At 46.4% G+C, this 14,248-nt stretch overlaps 8 non-coding genes across 8 annotated transcripts; all 8 read right to left on the reverse strand.

The window, feature by feature from the left end:
- Window positions 1-950: 950 nt before the first annotated feature.
- Window positions 951-1,021, reverse strand: trnag-gcc (transfer RNA glycine (anticodon GCC)). The gene has a single exon. It is a non-coding gene; the product is annotated as a tRNA-Gly (tRNA).
- Window positions 1,022-3,083: 2,062 nt separating this feature from the next.
- Window positions 3,084-3,154, reverse strand: trnag-gcc (transfer RNA glycine (anticodon GCC)). Its single transcript has one exon. It is a non-coding gene; the product is annotated as a tRNA-Gly (tRNA).
- Window positions 3,155-4,191: 1,037 nt separating this feature from the next.
- trnae-uuc (transfer RNA glutamic acid (anticodon UUC)) lies at window positions 4,192-4,263 on the reverse strand. The gene has a single exon. It is a non-coding gene; the product is annotated as a tRNA-Glu (tRNA).
- A 954-nt stretch (window positions 4,264-5,217) lies between these two features.
- trnag-gcc (transfer RNA glycine (anticodon GCC)) lies at window positions 5,218-5,288 on the reverse strand. Its single transcript has one exon. It is a non-coding gene; the product is annotated as a tRNA-Gly (tRNA).
- A 2,062-nt stretch (window positions 5,289-7,350) lies between these two features.
- On the reverse strand, window positions 7,351-7,421 carry trnag-gcc (transfer RNA glycine (anticodon GCC)). Its single transcript has one exon. It is a non-coding gene; the product is annotated as a tRNA-Gly (tRNA).
- A 2,062-nt stretch (window positions 7,422-9,483) lies between these two features.
- On the reverse strand, window positions 9,484-9,554 carry trnag-gcc (transfer RNA glycine (anticodon GCC)). Its single transcript has one exon. It is a non-coding gene; the product is annotated as a tRNA-Gly (tRNA).
- A 2,062-nt stretch (window positions 9,555-11,616) lies between these two features.
- On the reverse strand, window positions 11,617-11,687 carry trnag-gcc (transfer RNA glycine (anticodon GCC)). The gene has a single exon. It is a non-coding gene; the product is annotated as a tRNA-Gly (tRNA).
- A 2,062-nt stretch (window positions 11,688-13,749) lies between these two features.
- On the reverse strand, window positions 13,750-13,820 carry trnag-gcc (transfer RNA glycine (anticodon GCC)). Its single transcript has one exon. It is a non-coding gene; the product is annotated as a tRNA-Gly (tRNA).
- Between the last annotated feature and the right edge of the window lie 428 nt (window positions 13,821-14,248).

A 14,248-nucleotide genomic window follows, 5' to 3' on the forward strand; every position in this document is an offset into this window, starting at 1 on the left:
GTGAGAAGCGGCCTGCCAGCAAGCAGAACAAGGCAGTCTTTCCTCCTTGCTGCTTTGAAATTCAGGTCACTTTCACGCCAGGCAAACTTTTCGTACAAGACGACATTTTTTAGGCGAGATCACAAAGGACATGTTCCGGAAACCACAGCATCAAGTGCGTGTAGGCGTCCACCTGAAATCTATTTGCTTCTGTGCTTCTCTCAGAGATACACAGTCAGAGAAAAGCCGTCGGGATATTGAATAATCAGCACCAAAATATCAAGGACAATACAAAGGAAACAGTAATGCACTGCTTGAGACAAAGACTCAAACATATGCACGAACACAGATGTGTGCTCACTTTGTGTGAGTATGTCTCAGATATCCATATGATTCATGGAGGCGTGCAGTACAGTGTGAGGCCATTCGGCCAATCGTGCCAGTGCTGTCCACTTGAAAGATCAGACGTGCTTTCTCCCGCTGTTATCTGCATTTCCCTGTCCTCTCTCGTTCCGCAGTGCCCCGCACAAAAGACAAACAGAAGGAGAACACTATGCTAACGAGGAATTGATGCAGGAGGTTTTTATGCAGTTCCTCACCGTTTAAAATTGTTTTAGGTTCAATCTTTCGCTGTTGATCTTTTCCAAGGAGCGCTTTAAGGTGCTGCCAAAACGTTTAAAATTGGGGATGTTAAAATTCCTTCCCGTCGGGGAATTTCAACCCGGTCTCCCGCGTGACAGGCGGGGATACTCACAACGAGACTAACGAGGAAGTGAGCAATGCAATGTCTGTCAGAGTAAGAATCGAGCCTGTTACACAGGAACAGGATGCCATTCAGCCCCTCAAAGCTGTTGCACAGCAACAGGAGCAGAACATTCATACCCTTGATCCACTTGCACAGGTACAGCTAATAAATTATTTATGCTCATGTGATGTGTTTGCTATGAAATGAATTGTTAAAAAAATTAGCCTGCATTGGCCGGGAATCGAACCCGGGTCTCCCGCGTGGCAGGCGAGAATTCTACCCCTGAACCACCAATGCACGCCGACTTAATCGATTCTATTTTCTGGTAGCTACAATTTATTTTTGACTTTTGTTAATACGAGCGGGGACACTGCGTTAACATAAAAAGCAATATGCAGCAGATACTGCATCTGGAATTGTTGATTAAATGCTGGAAACACTTCGAAGGTCCTGGAAGATCTGTGGACAGAGAAACACAGGGTTAACCTCTCAGGTGCATGAGCTCTCGGTAGAGCTAAGATTTTGCACTTTTCTACGTCCCGTGGGAGTTTCCTTCCAACGTTGTTTAGCTGCTCAAAAATTACATAATTAAGAAACTAACCTTCCCCAAAAGAAAAAATAGGAGCAGGATTGGGCCATTCGGCCCCTCGAGCCCGCCATTTAAAAAGTTCGTGGCTGATGAGATCCTCGACAAAACGCAACTTTGCCGCCCGTTCCCCATAACCTTTGACTCCCCTGTAGCTGAAATATATGTCTATCAGACATACAGAACCCGTTTGACGTCTTACAGTGTGGCCCGAGGGATAGTGTGGAGAAGCTGGGATTGCTTTCCTCTGGAGGCTAAGAGGAAATTTAATAGAGGCTTGCAAAATTACAATGGGTTTTGATAGAGGAAATAAAGACAAACGCTTTCCAATGGCAGGAGGGATGGTAACCAGAGGTAGAATTGTCTTATGCAGCGAATGTTAAGGCCTCATGAATATCAGGATAAGTTATCACGGCCCAGTTACTCTGTCATTCGAGTCTTGCACACGTTGCTAATGTGGCATTTTTCACACTGGCAATGAGTTGACTGATAGCCGTGCTGTGATCAGCTAAGTTTGTTCGGGAGATGCAGTCGGCAAAATAATACATGGAAGACGGATAATAACCGTGACTGTTCTGACACTGTGAGGCAAGGAAGCGAATGCTGCACCTCGGTACCGAATGATGCGCTGCTGACTGTTGAGGCAACAGCAGCGGTGTGGAAAATTGAAAGGTTGATGAGGTACAAGCATTGTTTCGCGCGGGTGCTTTGATTGCTGGAATTTCAAACAGCCAGAAAATGCACTGGCTCCCTGACCGGGAATCGAACCCGAGCCGCGGCGGTGAAAGCGCCGAATCCTATCCACTAGACCACCAGGGAAGCTGTGAGAAGCGGCCTGCCAGCAAGCAGAACAAGGCAGTCTTTCCTCCTTGCTGCTTTGAAATTCAGGTCACTTTCACGCCAGGCAAACTTTTCGTAGAAGATGACATTTTTTAGGCGAGATCACAAAGGACATGTTCCGGAAACCACAGCATCAAGTGCGTGTAGGCGTCCACCTGAAATCTATTTGCTTCTGTGCTTCTCTCAGAGATACACAGTCAGAGAAAAGCCGTCGGGATATTGAATAATCAGCACCAAAATATCAAGGACAATACAGAGGAAACAGTAATGCACTGCTTGAGACAAAGACTCAAACATATGCACGAACACAGATGTGTGCTCACTTTGTGTGAGTATGTCTCAGATATCCATATGATTCATGGAGGCGTGCAGTACAGTGTGAGGCCATTCGGCCAATCGTGCCAGTGCTGTCCACTTGAAAGATCAGACGTGCTTTCTCCCGCTGTTATCTGCATTTCCCTGTCCTCTCTCGTTCCGCAGTGCCCCGCACAAAAGACAAACAGAAGGAGAACACTATGCTAACGAGGAATTGATGCAGGAGGTTTTTATGCAGTTCCTCACCGTTTAAAATTGTTTTAGGTTCAATCTTTCGCTGTTGATCTTTTCCAAGGAGCGCTTTAAGGTGCTGCCAAAACGTTTAAAATTGGGGATGTTAAAATTCCTTCCCGTCGGGGAATTTCAACCCGGTCTCCCGCGTGACAGGCGGGGATACGCACAACGAGACTAACGAGGAAGTGAGCAATGCAATGTCTGTCAGAGTAAGAATCGAGCCTGTTACACAGGAACAGGATGCCATTCAGCCCCTCAAAGCTGTTGCACAGCAACAGGAGCAGAACATTCATACCCTTGATCCACTTGCACAGGTACAGCTAATAAATTATTTATGCTCATGTGATGTGTTTGCTATGAAATGAATTGTTAAAAAAATTAGCCTGCATTGGCCGGGAATCGAACCCGGGTCTCCCGCGTGGCAGGCGAGAATTCTACCCCTGAACCACCAATGCGCGCCGACTTAATCGATTCTATTTTCTGGTAGCTACAATTTATTTTTGACTTTTGTTAATACGAGCGGGGACACTGCGTTAACATAAAAAGCAATATGCAGCAGATACTGCATCTGGAATTGTTGATTAAATGCTGGAAACACCTCGAAGGTCCTGGAAGATCTGTGGACAGAGAAACACAGGGTTAACCTCTCAGGTGCATGAGCTCTCGGTAGAGCTAAGATTTTGCACTTTTCTACATCCCGTGGGAGTTTCCTTCCACCGTTGTTTAGCTGCTCAAAAATTACATAATTAAGAAACTAACCTTCCCCAAAAGAAAAAATAGGAGCAGGATTGGGCCATTCGGCCCCTCGAGCCCGCCATTTAAAAAGTTCGTGGCTGATGAGATCTTCGACACAACGCAACTTTGCCGCCCGTTCCCCATAACCTTTGACTCCCCTGTAGCTGAAATATATGTCTATCAGACATACAGAACCCGTTTGACGTCTTACAGTGTGGCCCGAGGGATAGTGTGGAGAAGCTGGGATTGCTTTCCTCTGGAGGCTAAGAGGAAATTTAATAGAGGCTTGCAAAATTACAATGGGTTTTGATAGAGGAAATAAAGACAAACGCTTTCCAATGGCAGGAGGGATGGTAACCAGAGGTCGAATTGTCTTATGCAGCGAATGTTAAGGCCTCATGAATATCAGGATAAGTTATCACGGCCCAGTTACTCTGTCATTCGAGTCTTGCACACGTTGCTAATGTGGCATTTTTCACACTGGCAATGAGTTGACTGATAGCCGTGCTGTGATCAGCTAAGTTTGTTCGGGAGATGCAGTCGGCAAAATAATACATGGAAGACGGATAATAACCGTGACTGTTCTGACACTGCGAGGCAAGGAAGCGAATGCTGCACCTCGGTACCGAATGATGCGCTGCTGACTGTTGAGGCAACAGCAGCGGTGTGGAAAATTGAAAGGTTGATGAGGTGCAAGCATTGTTTCGCGCGGGTGCTTTGATTGCTGGCATGTCAAACAACCAGAAAACGCACATGGTTCCCTGACCGGGAATCGAACCCGGGCCGCGGCGGTGAAAGCGCCGAATCCTATCCACTAGACCACCAGGGAAGCTGTGAGAAGCTGCCTGCCAGCAAGCAGAACAAGGCAGTCTTTCCTCCTTGCTGCTTTGAAATTCAGGTCACTTTCACGCCAGGCAAACTTTTCGTACAAGATGACATTTTTTAGGCGAGATCACAAAGGACATGTTCAGGAAACCACAGCATCAAGTGCGTGTAGGCGTCCACCTGAAATCTATTTGCTTCTGTGCTTCTCTCAGAGATACACAGTCAGAGAAAAGCCGTCGGGATATTGAATAATCAGCACCAAAATATCAAGGACAATACACAGGAAACAGTAATGCACTGCTTGAGACAAAGACTCAAACATATGCACGAACACAGATGTGTGCTCACTTTGTGTGAGTATGTCTCAGATATCCATATGATTCATGGAGGCGTGCAGTACAGTGTGAGGCCATTCGGCCAATCGTGCCAGTGCTGTCCACTTGAAAGATCAGACGTGCTTTCTCCCGCTGTTATCTGCATTTCCCTGTCCTCTCTCGTTCCGCAGTGCCCCGCACAAAAGACAAACAGAAGGAGAACACTATGATAACGAGGAATTGATGCAGGAGGTTTTTATGCAGTTCCTCACCGTTTAAAATAGTTTTAGGTTCAATCTTTCGCTGTTGATCTTTTCCAAGGAGCGCTTTAAGGTGCTGCCAAAACGTTTAAAATTGGGGATGCTAAAATTCCTTCCCGTCGGGGAATTTCACCCCGGTCTCCCGCGTGACAGGCGGGGATACTCACAACGAGACTAACGAGGAAGTGAGCAATGCAATGTCTGTCAGAGTAAGAATCGAGCCTGTTACACAGGAACAGGATGCCATTCAGCCCCTCAAAGCTGTTGCACAGCAACAGGAGCAGAACATTCATACCCTTGATCCACTTGCACAGGTACAGCTAATAAATTATTTATGCTCATGTGATGTGTTTGCTATGAAATGAATTGTTAAAACAATTAGCCTGCATTGGCCGGGAATCGAACCCGGGTCTCCCGCGTGGCAGGCGAGAATTCTACCCCTGAACCACCAATGCACGCCGACTTAATCGATTCTATTTTCTGGTAGCTACAATTTATTTTTGACTTTTGTTAATACAAGCGGGGACACTGCGTTAACATAAAAAGCAATATGCAGCAGATACTGCATCTGGAATTGTTGATTAAATGCTGGAAACACCTCGAAGGTCCTGGAAGATCTGTGGACAGAGAAACACAGGGTTAACCTCTCAGGTGCATGAGCTCTCGGTAGAGCTAAGATTTTGCACTTTTCTACGTCCCGTGGGAGTTTCCTTCCAACGTTGTTTAGCTGCTCAAAAATTACATAATTAAGAAACTAACCTTCCCCAAAAGAAAAAATAGGAGCAGGATTGGGCCATTCGGCCCCTCGAGCCCGCCATTTAAAAAGTTCGTGGCTGATGAGATCTTCGACACAACGCAACTTTGCCGCCCGTTCCCCATAACCTTTGACTCCCCTGTAGCTGAAATATATGTCTATCAGACATACAGAACCCGTTTGACGTCTTACAGTGTGGCCCGAGGGATAGTGTGGAGAAGCTGGGATTGCTTTCCTCTGGAGGCTAAGAGGAAATTTAATAGAGGCTTGCAAAATTACAATGGGTTTTGATAGAGGAAATAAAGACAAACGCTTTCCAATGGCAGGAGGGATGGTAACCAGAGGTAGAATTGTCTTATGCAGCGAATGTTAAGGCCTCATGAATATCAGGATAAGTTATCACGGCCCAGTTACTCTGTCATTCGAGTCTTGCACTCGTTGCTAATGTGGCATTTTTCACACTGGCAATGAGTTGACTGATAGCCGTGCTGTGATCAGCTAAGTTTGTTCGGGAGATGCAGTCGGCAAAATAATAAATGGAAGACGGATAATAACCGTGACTGTTCTGACACTGTGAGGCAAGGAAGCGAATGCTGCACCTCGGTACCGAATGATGCGCTGCTGACTGTTGAGGCAACAGCAGCGGTGTGGAAAATTGAAAGGTTGATGAGGTGCAAGCATTGTTCCGCGCGGGTGCTTTGATTGCTGGCATTTCAAACAGCCAGAAAACGCACTGGTTTCCTGACCGGGAATCGAACCCGGGCCGCGGCGGTGAAAGCGCCGAATCCTATCCACTAGACCACCAGGGAAGCTGTGAGAAGCGGCCTGCCAGCAAGCAGAACAAGGCAGTCTTTCCTCCTTGCTGCTTTGAAATTCAGGTCACTTTCACGCCAGGGAAACTTTTCGTACAAGACGACATTTTTTAGGCGAGATCACAAAGGACATGTTCCGGAAACCACAGCATCAAGTGCGTGTAGGCGTCCACCTGAAATCTATTTGCTTCTGTGCTTCTCTCAGAGATACACAGTCAGAGAAAAGCCGTCGGGATATTGAATAATCAGCACCAAAATATCAAGGACAATACAAAGGAAACAGTAATGCACTGCTTGAGACAAAGACTCAAACATATGCACGAACACAGATGTGTGCTCACTTTGAGTGAGTATGTCTCAGATATCCATATGATTCATGGAGGCGTGCAGTACAGTGTGAGGCCATTCGGCCAATCGTGCCAGTGCTGTCCACTTGAAAGATCAGACGTGCTTTCTCCCGCTGTTATCTGCATTTCCCTGTCCTCTCTCGTTCCGCAGTGCCCCGCACAAAAGACAAACAGAAGGAGAACACTATGCTAACGAGGAATTGATGCAGGAGGTTTTTATGCAGTTCCTCACCGTTTAAAATTGTTTTAGGTTCAATCTTTCGCTGTTGATCTTTTCCAAGGAGCGCTTTAAGGTGCTGCCAAAACGTTTAAAATTGGGGATGTTAAAATTCCTTCCCGTCGGGGAATTTCAACCCGGTCTCCCGCGTGACAGGCGGGGATACTCACAACGAGACTAACGAGGAAGTGAGCAATGCAATGTCTGTCAGAGTAAGAATCGAGCCTGTTACACAGGAACAGGATGCCATTCAGCCCCTCAAAGCTGTTGCACAGCAACAGGAGCAGAACATTCATACCCTTGATCCACTTGCACAGGTACAGCTAATAAATTATTTATGCTCATGTGATGTGTTTGCTATGAAATGAATTGTTAAAAAAATTAGCCTGCATTGGCCGGGAATCGAACCCGGGTCTCCCGCGTGGCAGGCGAGAATTCTACCCCTGAACCACCAATGCACGCCGACTTAATCGATTCTATTTTCTGGTAGCTACAATTTATTTTTGACTTTTGTTAATACGAGCGGGGACACTGCGTTAACATAAAAAGCAATATGCAGCAGATACTGCATCTGGAATTGTTGATTAAATGCTGGAAACACTTCGAAGGTCCTGGAAGATCTGTGGACAGAGAAACACAGGGTTAACCTCTCAGGTGCATGAGCTCTCGGTAGAGCTAAGATTTTGCACTTTTCTACGTCCCGTGGGAGTTTCCTTCCAACGTTGTTTAGCTGCTCAAAAATTACATAATTAAGAAACTAACCTTCCCCAAAAGAAAAAATAGGAGCAGGATTGGGCCATTCGGCCCCTCGAGCCCGCCATTTAAAAAGTTCGTGGCTGATGAGATCCTCGACAAAACGCAACTTTGCCGCCCGTTCCCCATAACCTTTGACTCCCCTGTAGCTGAAATATATGTCTATCAGACATACAGAACCCGTTTGACGTCTTACAGTGTGGCCCGAGGGATAGTGTGGAGAAGCTGGGATTGCTTTCCTCTGGAGGCTAAGAGGAAATTTAATAGAGGCTTGCAAAATTACAATGGGTTTTGATAGAGGAAATAAAGACAAACGCTTTCCAATGGCAGGAGGGATGGTAACCAGAGGTAGAATTGTCTTATGCAGCGAATGTTAAGGCCTCATGAATATCAGGATAAGTTATCACGGCCCAGTTACTCTGTCATTCGAGTCTTGCACACGTTGCTAATGTGGCATTTTTCACACTGGCAATGAGTTGACTGATAGCCGTGCTGTGATCAGCTAAGTTTGTTCGGGAGATGCAGTCGGCAAAATAATACATGGAAGACGGATAATAACCGTGACTGTTCTGACACTGTGAGGCAAGGAAGCGAATGCTGCACCTCGGTACCGAATGATGCGCTGCTGACTGTTGAGGCAACAGCAGCGGTGTGGAAAATTGAAAGGTTGATGAGGTACAAGCATTGTTTCGCGCGGGTGCTTTGATTGCTGGAATTTCAAACAGCCAGAAAATGCACTGGCTCCCTGACCGGGAATCGAACCCGAGCCGCGGCGGTGAAAGCGCCGAATCCTATCCACTAGACCACCAGGGAAGCTGTGAGAAGCGGCCTGCCAGCAAGCAGAACAAGGCAGTCTTTCCTCCTTGCTGCTTTGAAATTCAGGTCACTTTCACGCCAGGCAAACTTTTCGTAGAAGATGACATTTTTTAGGCGAGATCACAAAGGACATGTTCCGGAAACCACAGCATCAAGTGCGTGTAGGCGTCCACCTGAAATCTATTTGCTTCTGTGCTTCTCTCAGAGATACACAGTCAGAGAAAAGCCGTCGGGATATTGAATAATCAGCACCAAAATATCAAGGACAATACAGAGGAAACAGTAATGCACTGCTTGAGACAAAGACTCAAACATATGCACGAACACAGATGTGTGCTCACTTTGTGTGAGTATGTCTCAGATATCCATATGATTCATGGAGGCGTGCAGTACAGTGTGAGGCCATTCGGCCAATCGTGCCAGTGCTGTCCACTTGAAAGATCAGACGTGCTTTCTCCCGCTGTTATCTGCATTTCCCTGTCCTCTCTCGTTCCGCAGTGCCCCGCACAAAAGACAAACAGAAGGAGAACACTATGCTAACGAGGAATTGATGCAGGAGGTTTTTATGCAGTTCCTCACCGTTTAAAATTGTTTTAGGTTCAATCTTTCGCTGTTGATCTTTTCCAAGGAGCGCTTTAAGGTGCTGCCAAAACGTTTAAAATTGGGGATGTTAAAATTCCTTCCCGTCGGGGAATTTCAACCCGGTCTCCCGCGTGACAGGCGGGGATACGCACAACGAGACTAACGAGGAAGTGAGCAATGCAATGTCTGTCAGAGTAAGAATCGAGCCTGTTACACAGGAACAGGATGCCATTCAGCCCCTCAAAGCTGTTGCACAGCAACAGGAGCAGAACATTCATACCCTTGATCCACTTGCACAGGTACAGCTAATAAATTATTTATGCTCATGTGATGTGTTTGCTATGAAATGAATTGTTAAAAAAATTAGCCTGCATTGGCCGGGAATCGAACCCGGGTCTCCCGCGTGGCAGGCGAGAATTCTACCCCTGAACCACCAATGCACGCCGACTTAATCGATTCTATTTTCTGGTAGCTACAATTTATTTTTGACTTTTGTTAATACGAGCGGGGACACTGCGTTAACATAAAAAGCAATATGCAGCAGATACTGCATCTGGAATTGTTGATTAAATGCTGGAAACACTTCGAAGGTCCTGGAAGATCTGTGGACAGAGAAACACAGGGTTAACCTCTCAGGTGCATGAGCTCTCGGTAGAGCTAAGATTTTGCACTTTTCTACGTCCCGTGGGAGTTTCCTTCCAACGTTGTTTAGCTGCTCAAAAATTACATAATTAAGAAACTAACCTTCCCCAAAAGAAAAAATAGGAGCAGGATTGGGCCATTCGGCCCCTCGAGCCCGCCATTTAAAAAGTTCGTGGCTGATGAGATCCTCGACAAAACGCAACTTTGCCGCCCGTTCCCCATAACCTTTGACTCCCCTGTAGCTGAAATATATGTCTATCAGACATACAGAACCCGTTTGACGTCTTACAGTGTGGCCCGAGGGATAGTGTGGAGAAGCTGGGATTGCTTTCCTCTGGAGGCTAAGAGGAAATTTAATAGAGGCTTGCAAAATTACAATGGGTTTTGATAGAGGAAATAAAGACAAACGCTTTCCAATGGCAGGAGGGATGGTAACCAGAGGTAGAATTGTCTTATGCAGCGAATGTTAAGGCCTCATGAATATCAGGATAAGTTATCACGGCCCAGTTACTCTGTCATTCGAGTCTTGCACACGTTGCTAATGTGGCATTTTTCACACTGGCAATGAGTTGACTGATAGCCGTGCTGTGATCAGCTAAGTTTGTTCGGGAGATGCAGTCGGCAAAATAATACATGGAAGACGGATAATAACCGTGACTGTTCTGACACTGTGAGGCAAGGAAGCGAATGCTGCACCTCGGTACCGAATGATGCGCTGCTGACTGTTGAGGCAACAGCAGCGGTGTGGAAAATTGAAAGGTTGATGAGGTACAAGCATTGTTTCGCGCGGGTGCTTTGATTGCTGGAATTTCAAACAGCCAGAAAATGCACTGGCTCCCTGACCGGGAATCGAACCCGAGCCGCGGCGGTGAAAGCGCCGAATCCTATCCACTAGACCACCAGGGAAGCTGTGAGAAGCGGCCTGCCAGCAAGCAGAACAAGGCAGTCTTTCCTCCTTGCTGCTTTGAAATTCAGGTCACTTTCACGCCAGGCAAACTTTTCGTAGAAGATGACATTTTTTAGGCGAGATCACAAAGGACATGTTCCGGAAACCACAGCATCAAGTGCGTGTAGGCGTCCACCTGAAATCTATTTGCTTCTGTGCTTCTCTCAGAGATACACAGTCAGAGAAAAGCCGTCGGGATATTGAATAATCAGCACCAAAATATCAAGGACAATACAGAGGAAACAGTAATGCACTGCTTGAGACAAAGACTCAAACATATGCACGAACACAGATGTGTGCTCACTTTGTGTGAGTATGTCTCAGATATCCATATGATTCATGGAGGCGTGCAGTACAGTGTGAGGCCATTCGGCCAATCGTGCCAGTGCTGTCCACTTGAAAGATCAGACGTGCTTTCTCCCGCTGTTATCTGCATTTCCCTGTCCTCTCTCGTTCCGCAGTGCCCCGCACAAAAGACAAACAGAAGGAGAACACTATGCTAACGAGGAATTGATGCAGGAGGTTTTTATGCAGTTCCTCACCGTTTAAAATTGTTTTAGGTTCAATCTTTCGCTGTTGATCTTTTCCAAGGAGCGCTTTAAGGTGCTGCCAAAACGTTTAAAATTGGGGATGTTAAAATTCCTTCCCGTCGGGGAATTTCAACCCGGTCTCCCGCGTGACAGGCGGGGATACGCACAACGAGACTAACGAGGAAGTGAGCAATGCAATGTCTGTCAGAGTAAGAATCGAGCCTGTTACACAGGAACAGGATGCCATTCAGCCCCTCAAAGCTGTTGCACAGCAACAGGAGCAGAACATTCATACCCTTGATCCACTTGCACAGGTACAGCTAATAAATTATTTATGCTCATGTGATGTGTTTGCTATGAAATGAATTGTTAAAAAAATTAGCCTGCATTGGCCGGGAATCGAACCCGGGTCTCCCGCGTGGCAGGCGAGAATTCTACCCCTGAACCACCAATGCACGCCGACTTAATCGATTCTATTTTCTGGTAGCTACAATTTATTTTTGACTTTTGTTAATACGAGCGGGGACACTGCGTTAACATAAAAAGCAATATGCAGCAGATACTGCATCTGGAATTGTTGATTAAATGCTGGAAACACTTCGAAGGTCCTGGAAGATCTGTGGACAGAGAAACACAGGGTTAACCTCTCAGGTGCATGAGCTCTCGGTAGAGCTAAGATTTTGCACTTTTCTACGTCCCGTGGGAGTTTCCTTCCAACGTTGTTTAGCTGCTCAAAAATTACATAATTAAGAAACTAACCTTCCCCAAAAGAAAAAATAGGAGCAGGATTGGGCCATTCGGCCCCTCGAGCCCGCCATTTAAAAAGTTCGTGGCTGATGAGATCCTCGACAAAACGCAACTTTGCCGCCCGTTCCCCATAACCTTTGACTCCCCTGTAGCTGAAATATATGTCTATCAGACATACAGAACCCGTTTGACGTCTTACAGTGTGGCCCGAGGGATAGTGTGGAGAAGCTGGGATTGCTTTCCTCTGGAGGCTAAGAGGAAATTTAATAGAGGCTTGCAAAATTACAATGGGTTTTGATAGAGGAAATAAAGACAAACGCTTTCCAATGGCAGGAGGGATGGTAACCAGAGGTAGAATTGTCTTATGCAGCGAATGTTAAGGCCTCATGAATATCAGGATAAGTTATCACGGCCCAGTTACTCTGTCATTCGAGTCTTGCACACGTTGCTAATGTGGCATTTTTCACACTGGCAATGAGTTGACTGATAGCCGTGCTGTGATCAGCTAAGTTTGTTCGGGAGATGCAGTCGGCAAAATAATACATGGAAGACGGATAATAACCGTGACTGTTCTGACACTGTGAGGCAAGGAAGCGAATGCTGCACCTCGGTACCGAATGATGCGCTGCTGACTGTTGAGGCAACAGCAGCGGTGTGGAAAATTGAAAGGTTGATGAGGTACAAGCATTGTTTCGCGCGGGTGCTTTGATTGCTGGAATTTCAAACAGCCAGAAAATGCACTGGCTCCCTGACCGGGAATCGAACCCGAGCCGCGGCGGTGAAAGCGCCGAATCCTATCCACTAGACCACCAGGGAAGCTGTGAGAAGCGGCCTGCCAGCAAGCAGAACAAGGCAGTCTTTCCTCCTTGCTGCTTTGAAATTCAGGTCACTTTCACGCCAGGCAAACTTTTCGTAGAAGATGACATTTTTTAGGCGAGATCACAAAGGACATGTTCCGGAAACCACAGCATCAAGTGCGTGTAGGCGTCCACCTGAAATCTATTTGCTTCTGTGCTTCTCTCAGAGATACACAGTCAGAGAAAAGCCGTCGGGATATTGAATAATCAGCACCAAAATATCAAGGACAATACAGAGGAAACAGTAATGCACTGCTTGAGACAAAGACTCAAACATACGCACGAACACAGATGTGTGCTCACTTTGTGTGAGTATGTCTCAGATATCCATATGATTCATGGAGGCGTGCAGTACAGTGTGAGGCCATTCGGCCAATCGTGCCAGTGCTGTCCACTTGAAAGATCAGACGTGCTTTCTCCCGCTGTTATCTGCATTTCCCTGTCCTCTCTCGTTCCGCAGTGCCCCGCACAAAAGACAAACAGAAGGAGAACACTATGCTAACGAGGAATTGATGCAGGAGGTTTTTATGCAGTTCCTCACCGTTTAAAATTGTTTTAGGTTCAATCTTTCGCTGTTGATCTTTTCCAAGGAGCGCTTTAAGGTGCTGCCAAAACGTTTAAAATTGGGGATGTTAAAATTCCTTCCCGTCGGGGAATTTCAACCCGGTCTCCCGCGTGACAGGCGGGGATACGCACAACGAGACTAACGAGGAAGTGAGCAATGCAATGTCTGTCAGAGTAAGAATCGAGCCTGTTACACAGGAACAGGATGCCATTCAGCCCCTCAAAGCTGTTGCACAGCAACAGGAGCAGAACATTCATACCCTTGATCCACTTGCACAGGTACAGCTAATAAATTATTTATGCTCATGTGATGTGTTTGCTATGAAATGAATTGTTAAAAAAATTAGCCTGCATTGGCCGGGAATCGAACCCGGGTCTCCCGCGTGGCAGGCGAGAATTCTACCCCTGAACCACCAATGCACGCCGACTTAATCGATTCTATTTTCTGGTAGCTACAATTTATTTTTGACTTTTGTTAATACGAGCGGGGACACTGCGTTAACATAAAAAGCAATATGCAGCAGATACTGCATCTGGAATTGTTGATTAAATGCTGGAAACACTTCGAAGGTCCTGGAAGATCTGTGGACAGAGAAACACAGGGTTAACCTCTCAGGTGCATGAGCTCTCGGTAGAGCTAAGATTTTGCACTTTTCTACGTCCCGTGGGAGTTTCCTTCCAACGTTGTTTAGCTGCTCAAAAATTACATAATTAAGAAACTAACCTTCCCCAAAAGAAAAAATAGGAGCAGGATTGGGCCATTCGGCCCCTCGAGCCCGCCATTTAAAAAGTTCGTGGCTGATGAGATCCTCGACAAAACGCAACTTTGCCGCCCGTTCCCCATAACC

This window comes from Somniosus microcephalus, unplaced genomic scaffold (genome assembly GCF_052327205.1).
Source record: "Somniosus microcephalus isolate GS21.2 unplaced genomic scaffold, FLI_Smic_1.0 unresolved_chr8, whole genome shotgun sequence".
Taxonomy (NCBI): Eukaryota; Metazoa; Chordata; class Chondrichthyes; order Squaliformes; family Somniosidae; genus Somniosus; species Somniosus microcephalus.